The following is a 17,844-nucleotide window of genomic DNA, read 5'->3' as shown; positions in this document are numbered from 1 at the left end:
TAGGATTTCTCTATGTGTTTCCCCAAATCAATGGTGAAGATCACTAGAAGACAAATATGTTGCTTGTATTCATTGTATATGGAATATATTTATTTAGTCATATTGTTATGAAAATGCAGAGTAGATTGTTGATCTAGGGTAAAATGTCAAGTTCATTAAGATCACATTCAGTTGTTTCTTTGCTGTAGATGCAGGTTAAAGGTCGAGGTCAATAGCATTCCTTTCCAGTAAAACATGAGATCAATCATAAAAGCAAGGTTCAGGATGATAAAGGTAAAGGAACCTTCTGACCTTCCTGTGACCTCAGGCTGTCCAGTGTGTACACATCCATCCAGATTTAATAATAGTTGTTTTGTAATTATATCCAGATTTAATACTACAAAAGATGTAGTTGTTTTGTAATTATTGTAAGTATAAACAATGTGAAATATTACTGATAATTATCAATCTGATCTGTTCATTGTCCAGGGACTGTTTTGTCATTTTCGGTAATTAAGATATCAACAACTGATCTGTGATCTTTCGACTTGAAAAACAATTATGAGCAGACATCCGATGAGAAATAACTTGCGTTATTGTAGTGAAATAGAAACTATATCAAGTACGTTTTGTGTGGTACATAATATTTGATATTTAGACACTGTTGATGATTAGACGACAGTAGTCGTGCCAGGGGGTTAAATTCAGGATCACGTGCAATCTGCTAAAAATCAAAATTCAAGAAGTACAACAGGAAATGAAATTATACTTTTTATTATAAATTACACAAGAAATGTCAAACTAAATGGCACAGGAAGATTATTTACTGGAGCACCAATACATATTTTAATATATCATATACACTCTTAACCAGGTAAGAAATGCAGATATGTAGATACATAAACACACTTTCACACTCGTGTATATGGCAATCACATATGCATGATTCACAAAGACAGAACACATCATGCAGTCATTGTGGTAACATTATAAAACAAGAGCTGAGCAAACCTTCTGTAGAGCATAGATAAGTATCAAGAAATATGCTTTGTGTTCATACATAATACAGTTCATACACATTTCAACTTGCAACCAGCAATTCATTTGCCCAAACACTATCAAATGAAATAAAGTTTTTTGGTTTGACACCAATTTTTTTTAGAAATACTGACATGGTTTTAATAAGAAATGACCCATTTTAAATAATTGATTGAAATAAAACAGCGGGAACAAAGCAAGTGGCATAATGTCAGACTTGATTTATACTGAGGAATTGATTGATGGATTATAATCTTTATAACATTCATTACAATAACTTCTAGAGTTAGAGTTTTTGTTGTATTTACTACAATCATGTACTTGTAATGATTTCTAACAATCTTAAACAAGAGGCCCAATGGGCCTGTATTGCTCACCTGGCTCTATCGCAACTTTGAATTTGATTGAGGTCCTTTCTACACATACTATGCTGATTACCTCTTTATTCAAATATCAGTGTATGCTGGGTTTTTCATATCAATAAATTTTCTAGTCCTTCATTCCAGCATATTTGCCTAATATCAGGTTTCAGAGATTCTTGGCTATCGCAAAATCATTGTTTACAGATTTAAACTGATTTCACCTCTGTGACCATGAATGTAGGTCAAGGTCATTTATTTGAACAAACTTCAGAGCCCTTCACCCCAGCATGATACAGACCCAATATCAAGTCCCTATGCCTATTGGTTATTGAGAAGAAGTCATTTGAAGAGGATAGCCTATTTGACCCATGTAACCTTGAATGAAGGTCAAGGTCATTCATTTGGACAAATTGGGTAGCCCATAACCCCAGCATGCTACAGACCCAATATCAAGTCCATGTGCCTTGTGGTTATTGAGAAGAACTTGTTAGAAGATTATAGCTCTTTTGACCCATGTGACCTTTAATGAAGGTCAAGGTCATTTATTTGAACAAACTTGGTAGCCCTTCACCCTAGCATGCTACAGGTCCAATATCAAGTCCCTGGGCTTCTTGAGAATAAGTAGTTTAAATGAAAAGTTGACAGACAGACGGACAACGCACCACGGCATAAGCTCACCTGCCCAGCCCTTCGGGCAGGTGAGCTAATAATCATTAACAATAAAATATAAATTCATATTTCTTGAATCTTAACTGCAACCTAACCTGTCTTTAAAATTTTTATTAATGAAATTCTTCTAAGATGTTGAATTGTTTTGCAATTACCTATTGATTTCTTCAAAAATACCTGTAAGTTTGTGAACAAATAAACAAGCGACAATAATTCAACATGGTTGAATTTTAAGTTAGCCATACCAATAACAACAATCTATAGAGTCTGGTGTAGTAGGTTTGTTTAGAGTTGTTCCTCCAAGCAGGGGATATTGACAGTGAAACCAACAGATTTTTAACTCAATAAGAGTTAAATGAATAAAAAAAACGTCACCATTTGATTGACAATCAGTTTAACCCTAACAACTGTGTGAGCTCTTTGATATTACATTTCTTAAAATCCTTCAGATATTCTGCCAACATTTTGCTCTTGAAGAAAATTTCCTGCAGTCCATCTTCTAAATGCATGAGACACTGCAAGATAAACAAATATAGAAGATGTAATTTCTTAGAAAACATTTTTAATATCAGGTACCTCAAAAGAATAAATTATTTCACTGGTATAAAAACACATACACATGAACAATTTATTAAATTGTACATATATATATTAAATATTACCTTAAAATCATTTTTTTTTTATTTACATAATCTTTGAAATTGAGAAAAGTTTTGAAATTTTGTTGTTGTCTTTGTTCCATTTGGAAACAAAATAAGATACCCCCAAAAGAATGAAAATTTTGTTTGTATAAGAACATATACATGGAAACATGACCAACCTTTTTCTACTTCCATAATATTTTAAATTGAAAAATGACTACATAAAAATATTTTTTTAACACAGGTTCTTTGCAAATATTACTGGCACAGACTAGGAACCTGGTTTCCCTCTCATTCAGATTGAAAATATCACACTGAATTTTCTGTAAAACACAGAATTCAGACTTACAAATTCTGAACTCATCTTTAGTTTACAAAGTTGAAGGACTTCTTCCATGAGGTTGCATACAAGTTGAGACGCTATTACTGGCTTGGTAAGAGGTTCAAAGGGCTTGTCCACATCCCTACTACTCGCCACAGTGACACACCTGGAAAGGAAGGAAGTTATTGAAGTAAAGATCTTCACAGCTGTTCTAAAAGTACAAAGTTACACACACAGGAATTAGAGTTGAATGATTGGATAACAATATCTAATCTGACCTTGAAGAACATCTCAGATAGACACCATAATTATCTCAGATGTTGAACTTTATTACTCACCATTGATCAGTATCAGCTATAATTCAAACTTCTTCACCAATAGGTTCGTCCAACACAGAATGCTGAAAATGAAATAAAAACATACTATGAAATTTAAATTGAATTTTTCACTTTCTCCAAGGTATCCCGGACCCAGTTTCACCAAAAACTAAACTAAATATTTTGTTATCTTTCTGCAATTGTAAATGAATTTTTGTGAGGTTATTTTTCTAATAAATCTGGTCAGTTCCAAAAAATCTTAACCCGCCCAGCCTCTTCAATTGTAATTATAGAATTTTGAAAACACTAATCAATAAGCTGTACATAAATCAGGACAACAGTTTAACAATTTATATTTATTTTATCTACTGAACAAACATCCACTTGTTCTGCAGTCAATAAACTTCAACAATTTGAGAAACTGCACCAAGCTACAAGTATCATTTAACAGTAGATACATTTATGTTTCATTTTAAACTTATAACACATACCTGAACAGCGACCTCCAAATCACTACTTAGTTTTTCGTGATTTCTGATGTAAAACAAAGTCAGAGAGGTAATGGTCAGAGTAGCCTACCATTAATGATCGCCCAGAGTTACGGCCAAATACCTTGATGCTGCTGCTGCTGAGTTCACTACTGAAACTGTTACATAAAACAATGGAATGTTTAGAATCATTTAATGCTAACAAGAGATTAGTATTCTGTAGGAATGCTAACATGGAGGTACTTCTAGGTCAGACATTTCCTGTCATGTTTTTATCAGTTTAATTTACAGTGGAACTTCTTTAACTCAAACTCAGAAAACTCGAATACCCCACATAACTCGAAGTACTTTGTCAGTCCCGGGTGAATTCTCTCTTTATCCCAATAAAAAACCTTGGAAAACTCGAACAATTCGAATAATATGAAGTGAAAATTTGGTCCCAACAATAACAAGGATGGATAGTATTGCAACAGCAATACAAAGTCCCCTGCCTGACCAAGGAGTGCAACTATTTATTTCCCATTTTTTAAACTACGTGTTATACTGATCATGTATACCAAGTTTCATTAAAATCGGAGTAATACTTTAGGATTGTCCGGACACCCCTCAACCAATGAGAAACCGGCGGCCATTTTGAAATATGTTTTTTTCGAATAGAAAATTGGGATATACAACTACATGTTATACTGATCATGTATACCAAGTTTCGTTAAAATCGGAGTAGTACTTTAGGATTGTCCGGACACCCCTCAACCAATGAGAAGTCGCGGCCATTTTGAAAATTGGTTTATCGGAAAAAAAAATGTGGGATGCACAACTACATGTTATACTCATCATGTATACCAAGTTTCATTAAAATCAGTGTAGTTCTTTAGAAGGAGTTGTCCGAACAACTATTGCGTGACAGACAGACAGACGGACAGACGGACAGACAGACGGACAGACGGACGGAGATTAACCTAAAGTCCCCCCGTTTTTCAAACAGCAGGAGACTAATAAGAGATCCCAGAGGGATCTTAGTGCCAACAATAGAATGATCTTTATAGTTTCCATGTCAGATTGATCTTCTCTCTATTTTTCCCTTCCTCTTACTAATCTGTGTAAATTGAAAAACATCCCTCCAGTACTTTGCAAACAAAGGGAACTTATATATGAAATTTGAGATTTAGCGATAATGGCTGTCTGTCGACCATGTTATTTTCAGATTGGTCCCAAAGTGCAATACGACAGAACAAGGAAAACCTACATAAAAATACAAACTTCAATTGTCAAAATCCAAAATGGCTGCGTGTCGATCATGCTGTTTTCCGATTGGTCCCAAAATGCAATATGCATAACAAGGGTGTGGTTTGTTTTTGTTTAACGTCCTATTAAAAGCCAGGGTCATTTAAGGACGTGCCAGGTTAAGGTGGAGGAAAGTCAGAGTACCTGGAGAAAAACCAGTTAGTACCTGGCAACTGCCCCATGTAGGTTTCGAACTCGCAACCCAGAGGTGGAGGGCTAGTGATAAAGTGTCGGGACACCTTAACCACTCTGCCACCACGGCCCCTTCATAAAAGGGACCAATGGGAATCTATATATGAATTTTGAGATTCAAAGGGCCAAAGGCCCTGAGAAACGTCAGGGTCTGAGGTCATATTATAACAAATTTAAAATTGGATTTTGTAGTCAGACAGTTGCATTTGTATCAGATGAAATGGCTTAATCTGGCCCTGGTATTCCTATTTTATATATATATGTATTCAAGAAAACATGTAAAACATATTTATCTGCTGACAACTTTACAATAGCTGAGTATAGTCCTTTCCCTATTTCTTTAATGCTTGTGGAAGATTATTGAGATACTCCTGAATCAGTAAAGCTGTTTGTAAACTTTGAAAAAAAAATCAACTGAACGACAAATTGGTCTATTAATAGAACATGTTGTTCAAGTAACTACAACTAAAGAGAAAATCCAAGATGTACACAGCCGAAGTTTTTTTAAAATTTTATTTATACTATAAGATGTTAATAAGGCCTATCAAACATCTATTTTATGACCCCTAGTAACACATTTTAACTCTGATAGAAAATTGCGGTCGCGTTGTCCGACGAGACATATCTAGTTTTGACACGGATCATAATCATTAGATTCTTTTCAAACAACAAATAATAACCTTATTTAATAAAATCCTCACGAAAAACGGCAATGTAGTTTGTTACAACTTGCCCTCAATTCCTGGTCATATTTCTTGCGTATTCTAGCGACATACAAATGAATATGAAACTGCGAACGGTCGTTGGTTTAGTTACATTAGACATAACCGCCATTTTGGCCGACTAGTGATGAGTCACGTGACAGCTGAAGTTATTCTCTGAGAATGCATGTAAATTTCCACGAAGATCAAACTGACAGAACTACGTAATCCTACGCCAACAAAATTGCATATACTGACGAGGTAAATAGAGACCAACCAACCAATTGTTTTCCCATAGACCTTAGTGTTAACGTTTTGGATTATTTCATTCAAATTCTTGAATTGAATATGACGATTATGGTTTATAACAAAAGTTTAGGGTCTGATATAACACCTAATCAAAAAAAAAAAGTTGGGTCCTTCAGCTCAAATTTTCTCCAGGGTAGCCATTTTGAAAATAGGTGAATTTCGCAGTAAAAATTCTCAAAAATCTTAAATGTTTACCTGTTTACTATTATTACGTGAACTTTTGGGAAAAAAACCAATCGGACTTAAGAAATGTATAGCAACATTTCTTATTGATAGTTACCTATCAGGCTACATATCTATTTTCTCACTTCATAACGTACTGGCCAATCAGTGGCTGCCAGACATTTTATCCTTGGCTCAACGTTCAATACACAGGGGCTGTTTCATAAATATATTTTTCCAATTGGTTGGTTGTTCCCTAAAAGGTTGATATTTATACTCTAAAATAGTGTAGAACACCAAACATTCACATTCCATTTTAAATAATTGCAGTAAACACGGTTTAAATCACTTAAATTGAGTCAATAATTGCTATCAAAATAGGAACTATATTAGGCTGCGGATGTATATCATTTGTACGACAGAAAAGAGGAATAGTTAGCCGGAACAGATCTGTCAGTAACAACATTTTCCCACCACGCCTATAACGGCAGGTGCCAAAGGCACCCTGACGTTAAAAATCCCTTTAGTACTTTCTGAGAAATAGCGATAACAAACTTCAATTGTCAAAATCCAAGATGGCTGCCTGTCAGCCATGTTGTTTTCTGATCGGTCCCAAAATAGAACATATATAACTAAAGACCAAGGGGAACCTATATATGAATTTGAGGAAGATCCCTTCAGTACTATCTGAGAAATAGTGATAACAAACTTCAATTGTCAAAATCCAAGATGGCTGCCTGTCGGCCATGTTGTTTTCTGATCGGTCCCAAAATAGAACATACATAACTAAAGACCAAAGGGAACCTACATATGAATTTGAGGAAGATCCCTTCAGTACTTTCTGAGAAATAGTGATAACAAACTTCAATTGTCCAAATCCAAGATGGCTGTCTGTCGGCCATGTTGTTTTCCGATCAGTCCCAAAATGCAAACGAACGCAAGGCGATTTGAATTTACCTGTAAATGAATATCACAGATTGAATAAGTGTCAACCTCAGAGAGATCTTGGACCAATGCACCATTAAATGATTTTTATTAGGTCTTTAATATAAGACTGAAATTTCTCTACATTTCTCTTTTCTTCCTCTTAATTATGTGAAAACAAGCCAAACAAACATATGAAGTTGAGAAATATCCTTCTTCAAGAAATAGCGATAACAAACTTCAACAGTCAGAAAGCCTATCAGCCATTATTGTTTCTTGATCAGACTCAAAATGTAATGGGCACAGCTATAGAGGGACCAAGGGGAACGTAAACATGGAATTTGAGAGTTACCATTTCAGTAATTTCTAAAATGATGGCAAACTTCAACAGTCGTTATAGATGTAGGCCATTTTATTGTCCCTATCAAACTCTAAATGTAATGGGCTCAACTAGGGACAAAGGGAAACCTACATACACATGAAGTTAGAGAATTATCTTTCCTGTAAATCTCAAGAATAACAATGATATGGCCAGACAAGCTAGTACCATGGATGTAGGACAACCTGAATACACATGTGGGTTGGCACCACATTGAACAATGTCATCGTTTCAATTAACATTCTTAATCATCACGAGATGTACCTGCTATGAATTTGGAACTGCTGAAGCAATAGACTGTCTTAAATGACTTAAATTCTTCTGCACAATGCTAACGATATGGTCTGGATAATAACTAAATGTCGATATCGATGCATTGAACATAACCTGTAATGACGAAGTGTGAACCAATGATAAGATAACGTTGTACATCGTGTCAAATCAATATGTAAGTTCAAACACTTTTCATAAAACTTTTATTACGGAAAAATCACAAATATACCCTAGAATCAATTAAAAATTTTCGATTTTTTTGAATATTTATATGCATATAAGCGGGAGTCGGTGTTTTAGTCAATGCAAATACACGGGATTAAAATACAAAGATAAAGAAGAAAAAAATCAGGAACTGAGAATTTTATGCAAATAAGTGGGATATTTAAATAAGCGATATGCAAATAAGTGGGCTCCTCTGTATATATTTTTTTAGTTTGTTTTTGTAAATTTGTAAATAATCGTGATTGTGTGTCTCTGAGTGCTATTTTTGTGAATTAGAAATAGAAATAGAAATGAAATAGATGTAATAACATGACACCATTTAAAACGTGATGCTTGACATGATCAAAATCCTCATTTTGAAAATTTAACATTCTTTGCCGACTATTAATCCACCCTAGGAAGTTGGGAGGTTACACTGCGCCTGTCATAAGTTTCTAGCGATGTTATCCTCTAACATTGTTGGAGTATTTGAATACTATGCTTATATGTAAGTGAGTTATTTCCCTTTAGTCATCCCACAATGGCAAGATTGGCGTTTAACAAGTTTTACACTTTTTATTTGATGTGGTTTTGAACAATAACGAATGTAAATGAACATTTTTTGATTTTTTATTTTCAATATCTTATAAGGTAGAGTAGTAGTGTATAGTAAATTTTAGATTACCCAATTCTGAAGCAGAAGGCACCAGTGGCAAGACAGTCATATATATATATATATATACTTACTTTTGTTGAAAATAAACAATGCTATTAAAGTTTTTATTTTTGTACTACATATACCTGAAGGGTTGTTGTCCTAGCTTTTTTTGTGTTGTTCCTTGTGAATCCAGTCTTTGACAGACGTCTTCAGCCATGATCTGTGACAGCAGCTATGTTAGAAATTATGTTGTTTTAGTTTTTGCTGTGTCCAGAGTTGGAATTGTCCAAGCTTGTCTTTGGTCAGGTCATTCCACAATATATATCACCAGCTCTGCCCTACACTCAGTCTTTCAAAAATAAACACATGATAATTATCATTGTGTAAATAAATTGAAAATACACATGTAGTGATTTCACCAATAATTCCAAAAATATCACTTCCTTCATTAGTTTCCATGGATACAGGCTGATATCCTATCAATTATTTTGGCTTTGTTTTATATACACTTCAACATAAAATAATTATCTAATTAACACTAATACACTGAATATTATGATTATAAACCCACCAATAAATTGAACAGATATGAGAGTGAGTTATTTTCCTTTAGTAATCCCACGATGACACGATTGATGTTTATCAAGTCTTAGTTGTTTTTTTTATGTTGTTTCGAGCAATGAAGTTTAATCAAGCATGATAAAACCTGATATTACAAAAAAAAAATTCAATCCCTTATAAGGTACAGTAGTGGTGTACAGTAAAATTGACCAATTCTGAAATATAAGGCACATGTGGCAAGACAGTCATGTGGTAGATGATGTGGGATTGACTTGTTATCTGGTAGTGGCCTCATGTCCGACAGAACACCCAGGCTGCTACCCAACATCTTGAACGGGGAGTAGAGGATCAGCTACTGTCCAGCAGACACTTCTGACTCCTTCTTCTTGATTGTGATGGCCAAACGCTTGTCTTCATTACAAAACTTTGGTAGACACCTGTACCCTATGGCCTGGTAAATCATCAATATACATAATTAGATAAGGAAACTGATCAATGGAAACCAAGTGAGTGATATTCATAATTTTACATAGAAAGAGGATTATGGTAAACCTCCGGTGGATAGTTTGAACATGTATGTTATACATAACAACAATAATTACCTAGCTAGTGATTGTTTGAACCCTGCTGATTCATATATGATCCACATTTCAGATAGTTCAAACAATAACAAATTGTTTATGCCTAGAAGGGACTACAGTTATTACATGATCATTGAAGTATGGATTTGACATGTAGTAGAATGTTGTCGTTACCATGTCTATGTAGTGTTTATAATTAGCATGCTTCTCCATCTAAGGTTGAGGATTATATATATGGCTTAATTTATATAATTATAATTCACAAATGATTGAATAAGTATGCTACACACCTTTTGGCCTACAGTTATTACATACCTACCCTTAACAAAGACATGCCAAAAGTATTTGATCACATGACATTGTTACTTACATGATATATAAATTTCATTCATTTTAACAAATTTAAAATCAGTTTTAATGTCTATCTCTCAATGGAATTTATCAAATTTCACAAACACATTGAGAATTATTTGCTCTTTTCTCTGATAGTATTTGTATAATTTTTTAATGAAATTTTTGTTCCAAATTAAAAATGTAAAAGAAATGTAAATTTTGTTATGCAGGGTCCCGGGGACTCTCGGATGGGAAAAGCGGGAGTCCCATTGTAAAATCCAGGAGTTCCATGACATTTAAAAATTGACAAAATCATGGTAAAGCATTTCCAGCATCAAAGTTGCTCATCAGGTATAACAATGTTGCCTGAAGTAATAATATACAAACAATGAAATACTAGTGTCAATCAAAATCAACTGTTATTTCTTCATTGTATGGCAGATTTTGGAATTACAATGCATCCATGCAGACATTTAGTTTGTACCAGAGCCCTTTAAGATTTTCTGCGTCTAAGACACAGGAAATCTGTGTCGGGGATAACCCTGGATGGTGTCAAACCCAGAAAGTCTTTAAATGGGTGGCATTTACTATTTCATGAACACCGTGCATTTAACGCATTATACATAAAAGGTTCTCTACACCTTAAGTTACCTTAAATTTACAGTTAAAGATTCACTGGGGTGAAGGTCACTCAACCATTCTGTCTGAAATAGCCCTTGCCAGTGTCCCAGTATGCCTGGAGCTAGTTCCACTTAGCGCTGATGGCATCTCGTTCATCACAGTACAGCTGTGGTGTGGTGATGGAGGTACCACGGTTCTCCAGACTTTGGAGATTCTGTTGATGCTGCTGTTGTTGCTGCCGTTGTTTCTGCTGCTGCTGGTTAACTGTTTGGGATATAGATCTGAATCAGTGTTTTTCCACATTTGCTTGTTTAATTATGTTAAATAAGATCAGTGTATGAACAGAACAAAAATCACTGTTTTTCAAGAATTTCCTCATCATTTCTGTCTGCAGTTTTCACAACTGCATTTCAATGTTAGGTGTCCAACTTCCCTATTTCTGGTCATTTTCTTCAGTCCTTGTGTACTTTGGTCACATGACTAGCACAAATGACTACATTACGTATGCATGTGGTCAATAGATATGACCAGTGCAATATGTAACATACTTTTTAGTAAAATTGACTTGATAGACTTGTTCTTTAAGCTTACTATACATGTAGTAGGAGTGGGAAAATGCACAGCCAGACTGGGACCTCCGAACACTAGCCGAATGCTCTACTGCTTGAGCTACCTGGCCGCCGATGGTTGACCAAGTCATTCAAAGGTGTGAGAAACAGTTATTAATTGACAAAGTGTTAATTCATTACCTACTAGAACAGTTTTGACAACGTTTGACATTTTCATAAGAATTTAAAATACAATCTTCTCGCTTAAATACCCTCATGCTCTTATCTGTTTCATGACTATCTATTTTAGGGTAATGGAGTGTACTGGGATGATTTATAGTCACAATAGATTAACATAAACACTCTATGAATTGCCAGAGTTCATCAAATTACACTAAATTACACAGCACACCTTTTCCAAAATTCTAATGAACCTGCCAATATTAAGAGATATGGTGAGTCATACAGGAAAAGCAGGAATCCATGATACTGATATTCCAAGTCCTAAATATCACTTACAATCACTGGCTAATTATAATCATAATGATTAAATCTAATTGAAACGAAATACAATTGAAACAAAATACAATTAAACTCTGATCTTTGCCGAGGTTTAATTATGTTCACATGAAGATCTACAATATCATTAACCTATTGACATTGGAGAGACTGTCTACAGGGAACCAGTTCTTGTTCCCCCATCCAACTGACTTACCGCCACCAAACAGACCAGTGTTTGTAGACATTCCACTGCCCAAAAGACCTGACCCAGTTGTGCTGGCTCCATCAAGATTAAACCCAGACATATACCACCTCCACCTTGGAGAGTTTGGTCATTGGAGCGGCTGTAGAATTTGTGGTCGTACCAAACCCAGATGTCAGGGCTGTAGAAGTTGTGGTCGTACCAAACCCAGATGTCCGAGGGCTGTAGTGGTTGTGGTCGTACCAAACCCAGATGTCAGGGCTGTAGTGGTTGTGGTCGTACCAAACCCAGATGTCAGGGCTGTAGTGGTTGTGGTCGTACCAAACCTAGATGTCAGGGCTGTAGTGGTTGTGGTCGTACCAAACCCAAATGTCAGGGCTGTAGAAGTTGTGGTCGTACCAAACCCAGATGTCGGGGCTGTAGAAGTTGTGGTTGTACCAAACCCAGATGTCGGGGCTGTAGAAGTTGTGGTTGTACCAAACCCAGATGTCCGGCTGTAGAAGTTGTGGTCGTACCAAACCCAGATGTCAGGGCTGTAGTGGTTGTGGTCGTACCAAACCCAGATGTCAGGGCTGTAGAAGTTGTGGTTGTACCAAACCTAGATGTCTGGGCTGTAGAAGTTGTGGTCCTACCAAACCCAGATGTCCAAGGGCTGTAGCTGTTTTCTCAAACAATGGAGCTTGCTCCAAATTAAATCCACCTGTATTTAAGGCTAACACAATATTCTTGAATTATCTGTTGTTTTAACACAAGATATGTTGAATATTTCAACAAATATTATTTCTTTGTGTGGGGTTTACCTAGACAAGTACCTCCTCAGTTACCTCCCGTTATATTGCGACACTACACAGAGTATGCAAAAATGATAAAAGATGCTACAGATCTGACAAAAAGTACAATTGTATGATCAATTTAAAACAAGAATAGACAGTTCAATATTCAAAGTTAAATATACAGTACTTTATGTTATTACCACCCTCCAAAAGCTTGAGCCTCTGATTGTATCTTTCAGATTTTAAATGGAAAAATAATTATTTGTATCCTGAATAAATTACATTGTATATAATACTTTGCCTAACAGTGGAAATTATCAGCAGCCAGCTTACAGAAAAACCTAAGAAATTCTGGAGCTTTTCAAATGTAAAAAGATAGCACACAAAAAGCATTCATCCAATAAGAAATCAGAGATGGTATCAACTATTCTGATCATAAATGCATCTAAGGTACTATATTGAACAAGCAGTTTCAGTCTATTTTCACCAAAGAAAATCTTTTGGTTATACCAGACATGGGTCGCTCTCCATTTCCAACAATGTCTCCTATCATCTTAAGTGAGACAGGTGTTCACAAACTGCTACAGAACATACAGGTACATATAGCTACTGGCCCAGACAATATACCAGCTAGAGCTCTCAAACAACTGGTTACTGTAATCACTACAGCCCTTACATATCTTTTCCAAACTTCCATAGATTCTGGTACTGTCCCATATCTGACTTGCGGGAGGCAAATGTAGTACCAGTTTTCAAAAACTTTCTAGACTATTATTACCTGTAAGTTTCTTGAACATATACTACACAGTAACATCATGTTTCACCTTGAACAACACAACATTTTAACAAATCTTCAACATGACTTCAGATCCACACTCTACTGAAACACAATGTATTCTTACTATTGATGACTTTACACAAGGAACCATGACAAAAATAAACAAAGTTAGAATTCTTGTTTGACAAAGTTCCTCACTCCAGACTACTATCTAAGATTTTATGTTATCAAGGAAGTTCTTCTCTGGTTTTTGTCTCTTTTTTTCTCTCTCTAAATACTAAAAGGTGGTACTACATGGAACCTGCTCTGATAACGCCACCGTCCTCTCTGGGGTACCTAAGGGGACAACAGATAGTGCCCCCCTCCTCTCCAGGGTACCTAAGGGGACAACAGATAGTGCCCCCATCCTCTCCAGGGTACCTCAGAGGACAAAAGATAGCGCCCTCATCCACTCCAAGGTACCTAAGGGCCCAACAGATAGCGCCCCCATCCTCTCCAGGGTACCTAAGGGGCCAACAGATAGTGCCCCCATCCTCTCTAGGGTACCGAAGGGGTCAACAGATAGTGCCCCCATACTCTCCAGGGTACCTAATGGGATAACAGATAGCGCCCCATCCTCTCCACGGTACCTAATATAAGGAGACAACAGATAGTGCCCCCCTCCTCTCCATGGTACCTATGGGGACAACTGATAGCGCCCCATCCTCTCCAGGGTACCTCAGAGGACAACAGATAGCACCACTGTCCTCTCCAGGGTACCTAAGAGGACAACAGATAGCGTCCCCATCCTCTCCAGGGTACCTGAGGGGACAACAGATAGCACCCCAATCCTCTCCAGGGTAACTCAGATGACAACAGATAGCGCCCCCATCCTCTCCAGGGTAACTCAGATGACAACAGATAGCACCCCAATCCTCTCCAGGGTAACTCAGATGACAACAGATAGCACCCTTTCCTCTCCAGGGTAACTCAGATGACAACAGATAGCACCCTTTCCTCTCCAGGGTAACTCAGATGACAACAGATAGCGCCCCCTTCCTCTCCAGGGTAACTCAGAGGACAACAGATAGCGTCCCCATCCTCTCCAGGGTACCTAAGGGGACAACAGATAGCACCACTGTCCTCTCCAGGGTACCAAAGGGGACAACAGATAGCGCCCCATCCTCTACATGGTACCTCAGAGGACAACAGATAGCACCACTGTCCTCTCCAGGGTACCAAAGGGGACAACAGATACTAGTAGCGCCTCAATCCTCTCTGGGGTACCTATGGGGACAATAGATAGCACCCCCATCCTCTCCAGGGTACCTAAGGGGACAACAGATAGCGCCCCATCCTCTCCAGGGTACCTAAGGGGACAACAGATAGCGCCCCCATCCTCTCCAGGGTACCTAAGGGGACAATAAACAGCGCATCTGTCCTCTCCGGGTACCCCATACCAGGGGACAGTGGTCGGCCCACTACCTTTTTTTTTTATCTTTATAAATGACATTTTCAAAGTAGTTTTTACTAAGGTTATAGAAAAGTTACCAAAAAAAATTCAGGGTAGGCACAAATATATAGGGTCAGTATACATACGGTTATTTTTTTAGGCCTTACTAAATTTCTTATAAATTCTATGTTACGAAAATGTATTCCTTAATCTTTTTTTTTAATCCTTAATACCTGAATCTGATAATACATGTGTAACAGGAACAGGTCGGTGTGGCTTGTACATACATGTAGTGTAAATACAGTCTCTGTCACTCAGCCAACAAAGCATCCTTCTTTGGTGCACGAGGTAGATAGGTGGCTTATTACCCCGGTGATCCGGTGATCCGGTGATCCCGGGTTCAATTTCAGTCCGGGCAATCAACAGGAATGTGTTTTCCCCTGTCCTTTCAAACAATATAACGTAACAGTATAATTCTGAATAAACTATACTCCTCTCATCAAGAAAACTTTGGTACAGTGTACATTTATATTACATATAATACATTATGGACGTAGGCTATGAGCCTATATATCCATATCAGTACACAAAAATAAAATTTACATTATAACATACTTCCTGTGTCAAATGAACAGCATTTAAACTAAACTTTAAAAGTTCTATTATCACGTTCATAATACCAATCTAGAGCAATTTCAAACTTTATAACATCTGTTGAATCTATTACATCCTAAGGAAGACTGTTTCAGAGATCAACTACAAAATTTTAAAGTGAAGACATCTTTTTTGTATATTAAGGTGACTGTGTTTTTTAAAGAGTTTGTGTGAATGATCTCTTTTTCTACTACTCATGTCACACTGATAAATGCTTATAGTTACTCTCGGATTATAAAAGTTTTTCACAAATTGAACATATTTATAAGGTCTCCTAGCATGCGTCAGTGCTTTAAGGTTGGTAGATCAAGTCTCTGCAGACACTCTGTATATGTCATTTGTTTAAATCCAGGTATGATCCTTATAGATCAACTCTGTATATGTCATTTGTTTAAACCAGGTATGATCCTGGAAGCTCAACTCTGTATATGTCATTTGTTTAAACCAGGTATGATCCTTATAGATCAACTCTGTATATGTCATTTGTTTAAATCCAGGTATGATCTTGGTAGCTCAACTCTGGATGTTTTCAATTAGATAATTATATATATAAATATCATATACGAATTCCATACACTGGAGGCATATTCCAAGTGTGGTCGAACGAGTGACTGATACAAAACTTAAGTTTAAACATTTTTCATCCAGATAAGTGAATGTTCTAATATAAATATAAGACCAACAATATCATTGGCTTCGTTGACATTTAATTGAATATGTGTCCTAAAGTTTAAATCTCCATCCACCATTACACCAATATCTTTTTCATATGTTATTCTCTTTCCAAATGTCTATCGTACCTCGGCCTTATAAATACATGTACAGTATTTATAAGGCCGAGGTACAATATTTTTTTTACAAATTAAGCATGGGATTGTAATACAATAATTTAATCGTCTATAATGAAACATTTAAATTAAAAACATCATAATCATGTCTACAAGTACCTGTGTCTCAAGCATAGAACTGTCTTTCAGATTCGATTTTGGATTTATTTGAAAGCACTTTGCCTTTATATAATTATTTGGATGAAATTTGAGAAGCCATTTCGTAGATGTATTTTTGCACTGTACTGATAAAAACAAGCATTTGAATTATTTTGTTCCAATTGTGATGTATATTTGTTGCCTGTTATAGCTTTTCTGTGTACATTAGTTGATTAACTTATTAGTTGACATAATTTTGTCCGTAAGAGAAACGGCTCTAAGCACTTAGCTAATGTTTGCTGTTAAAACACACAATACAAAATGAACATTTTCGCATCTTGTAGGCCTAATGTTATGAAATAATTTGACCTATATTTCCAATTGTACCCCAGTGTTTGAGTGTCTATAGTGATGTAACTATAACCGGCAATGATCTTACCTCCACTCTCCGGTCTTTTGAACTCCTCCTCCTCCTCTCTGAACCTATAGATATTAATATAGGTCTCTGATTCGGTGATTCCATTTAGAAGTAGTTATCTTTCAATGGAGTTGTAGAGTGATGAAATGAGGTAGAGTGAGGGGATGAGTAATCAAAATTGGTTGGAATTGCTCCAGGCTTCTGTCGGGGGCTGATCGGTTCATACGCGACTAACATCTACCGCGGATCTCTCCGAAAACACGTGTTGTCTTGACACAATCCTGTGTGATGATGGAGAAAGTCGTCTCTTCATTTTTACTGTCGATGTTTGCTGTCCGACATTTCTTATCTTCTGGAGACCAAAGCATTCTAGTTTTCTTGCCATCGTTAGAGCTGCTGATGTAGCCCAATGGCGCACACTCTACCATGTTTGTTTACGTTTTTATGCATGCGCGACTACAACATGATGTGAGTTGATGTTGCTGGTTTAAAGTCTCGATTTAGGTTACAACCTCTACTCGCGACTCTAGGTTAGAACATTAGTCCGGGGTGACTGTTAGATGTTGTCAGTTGGTGATTCCCTCCTCCTTTCTCAACACGGGCTTGGGACCGGC

The 17,844-nt window shown here is 36.5% G+C and overlaps 1 long non-coding RNA gene across 7 annotated transcripts; it reads right to left on the bottom strand.

Moving 5' to 3' along the window:
• Positions 1 to 728: 728 nt before the first annotated feature.
• On the bottom strand, positions 729 to 17,844 carry LOC117345072. Of its 7 annotated transcripts, none has more exons than XR_004536344.1 (8): positions 17,252 to 17,844; positions 12,262 to 15,677; positions 9,474 to 11,262; positions 9,046 to 9,251; positions 3,820 to 3,974; positions 3,350 to 3,411; positions 3,039 to 3,177; positions 729 to 2,563 (listed from the first exon to the last, which is right to left on the bottom strand). It is a non-coding gene; the product is annotated as an uncharacterized LOC117345072 (long non-coding RNA). The 7 variants fall into 7 exon arrangements; XR_004536340.1 differs by having other exon boundaries at positions 9,046 to 9,914; positions 11,029 to 11,262; XR_004536341.1 differs by having other exon boundaries at positions 9,046 to 11,262; positions 12,262 to 12,961; positions 15,520 to 15,677.

The sequence above is a fragment of the Pecten maximus genome, chromosome 16, assembly GCF_902652985.1.
Source record: "Pecten maximus chromosome 16, xPecMax1.1, whole genome shotgun sequence".
In the NCBI taxonomy this organism is placed as follows: Eukaryota; Metazoa; Mollusca; class Bivalvia; order Pectinida; family Pectinidae; genus Pecten; species Pecten maximus.
Note: the sequence above shows the minus strand (reverse complement) of the source record. Positions and strands in the feature narration are given on the sequence as shown.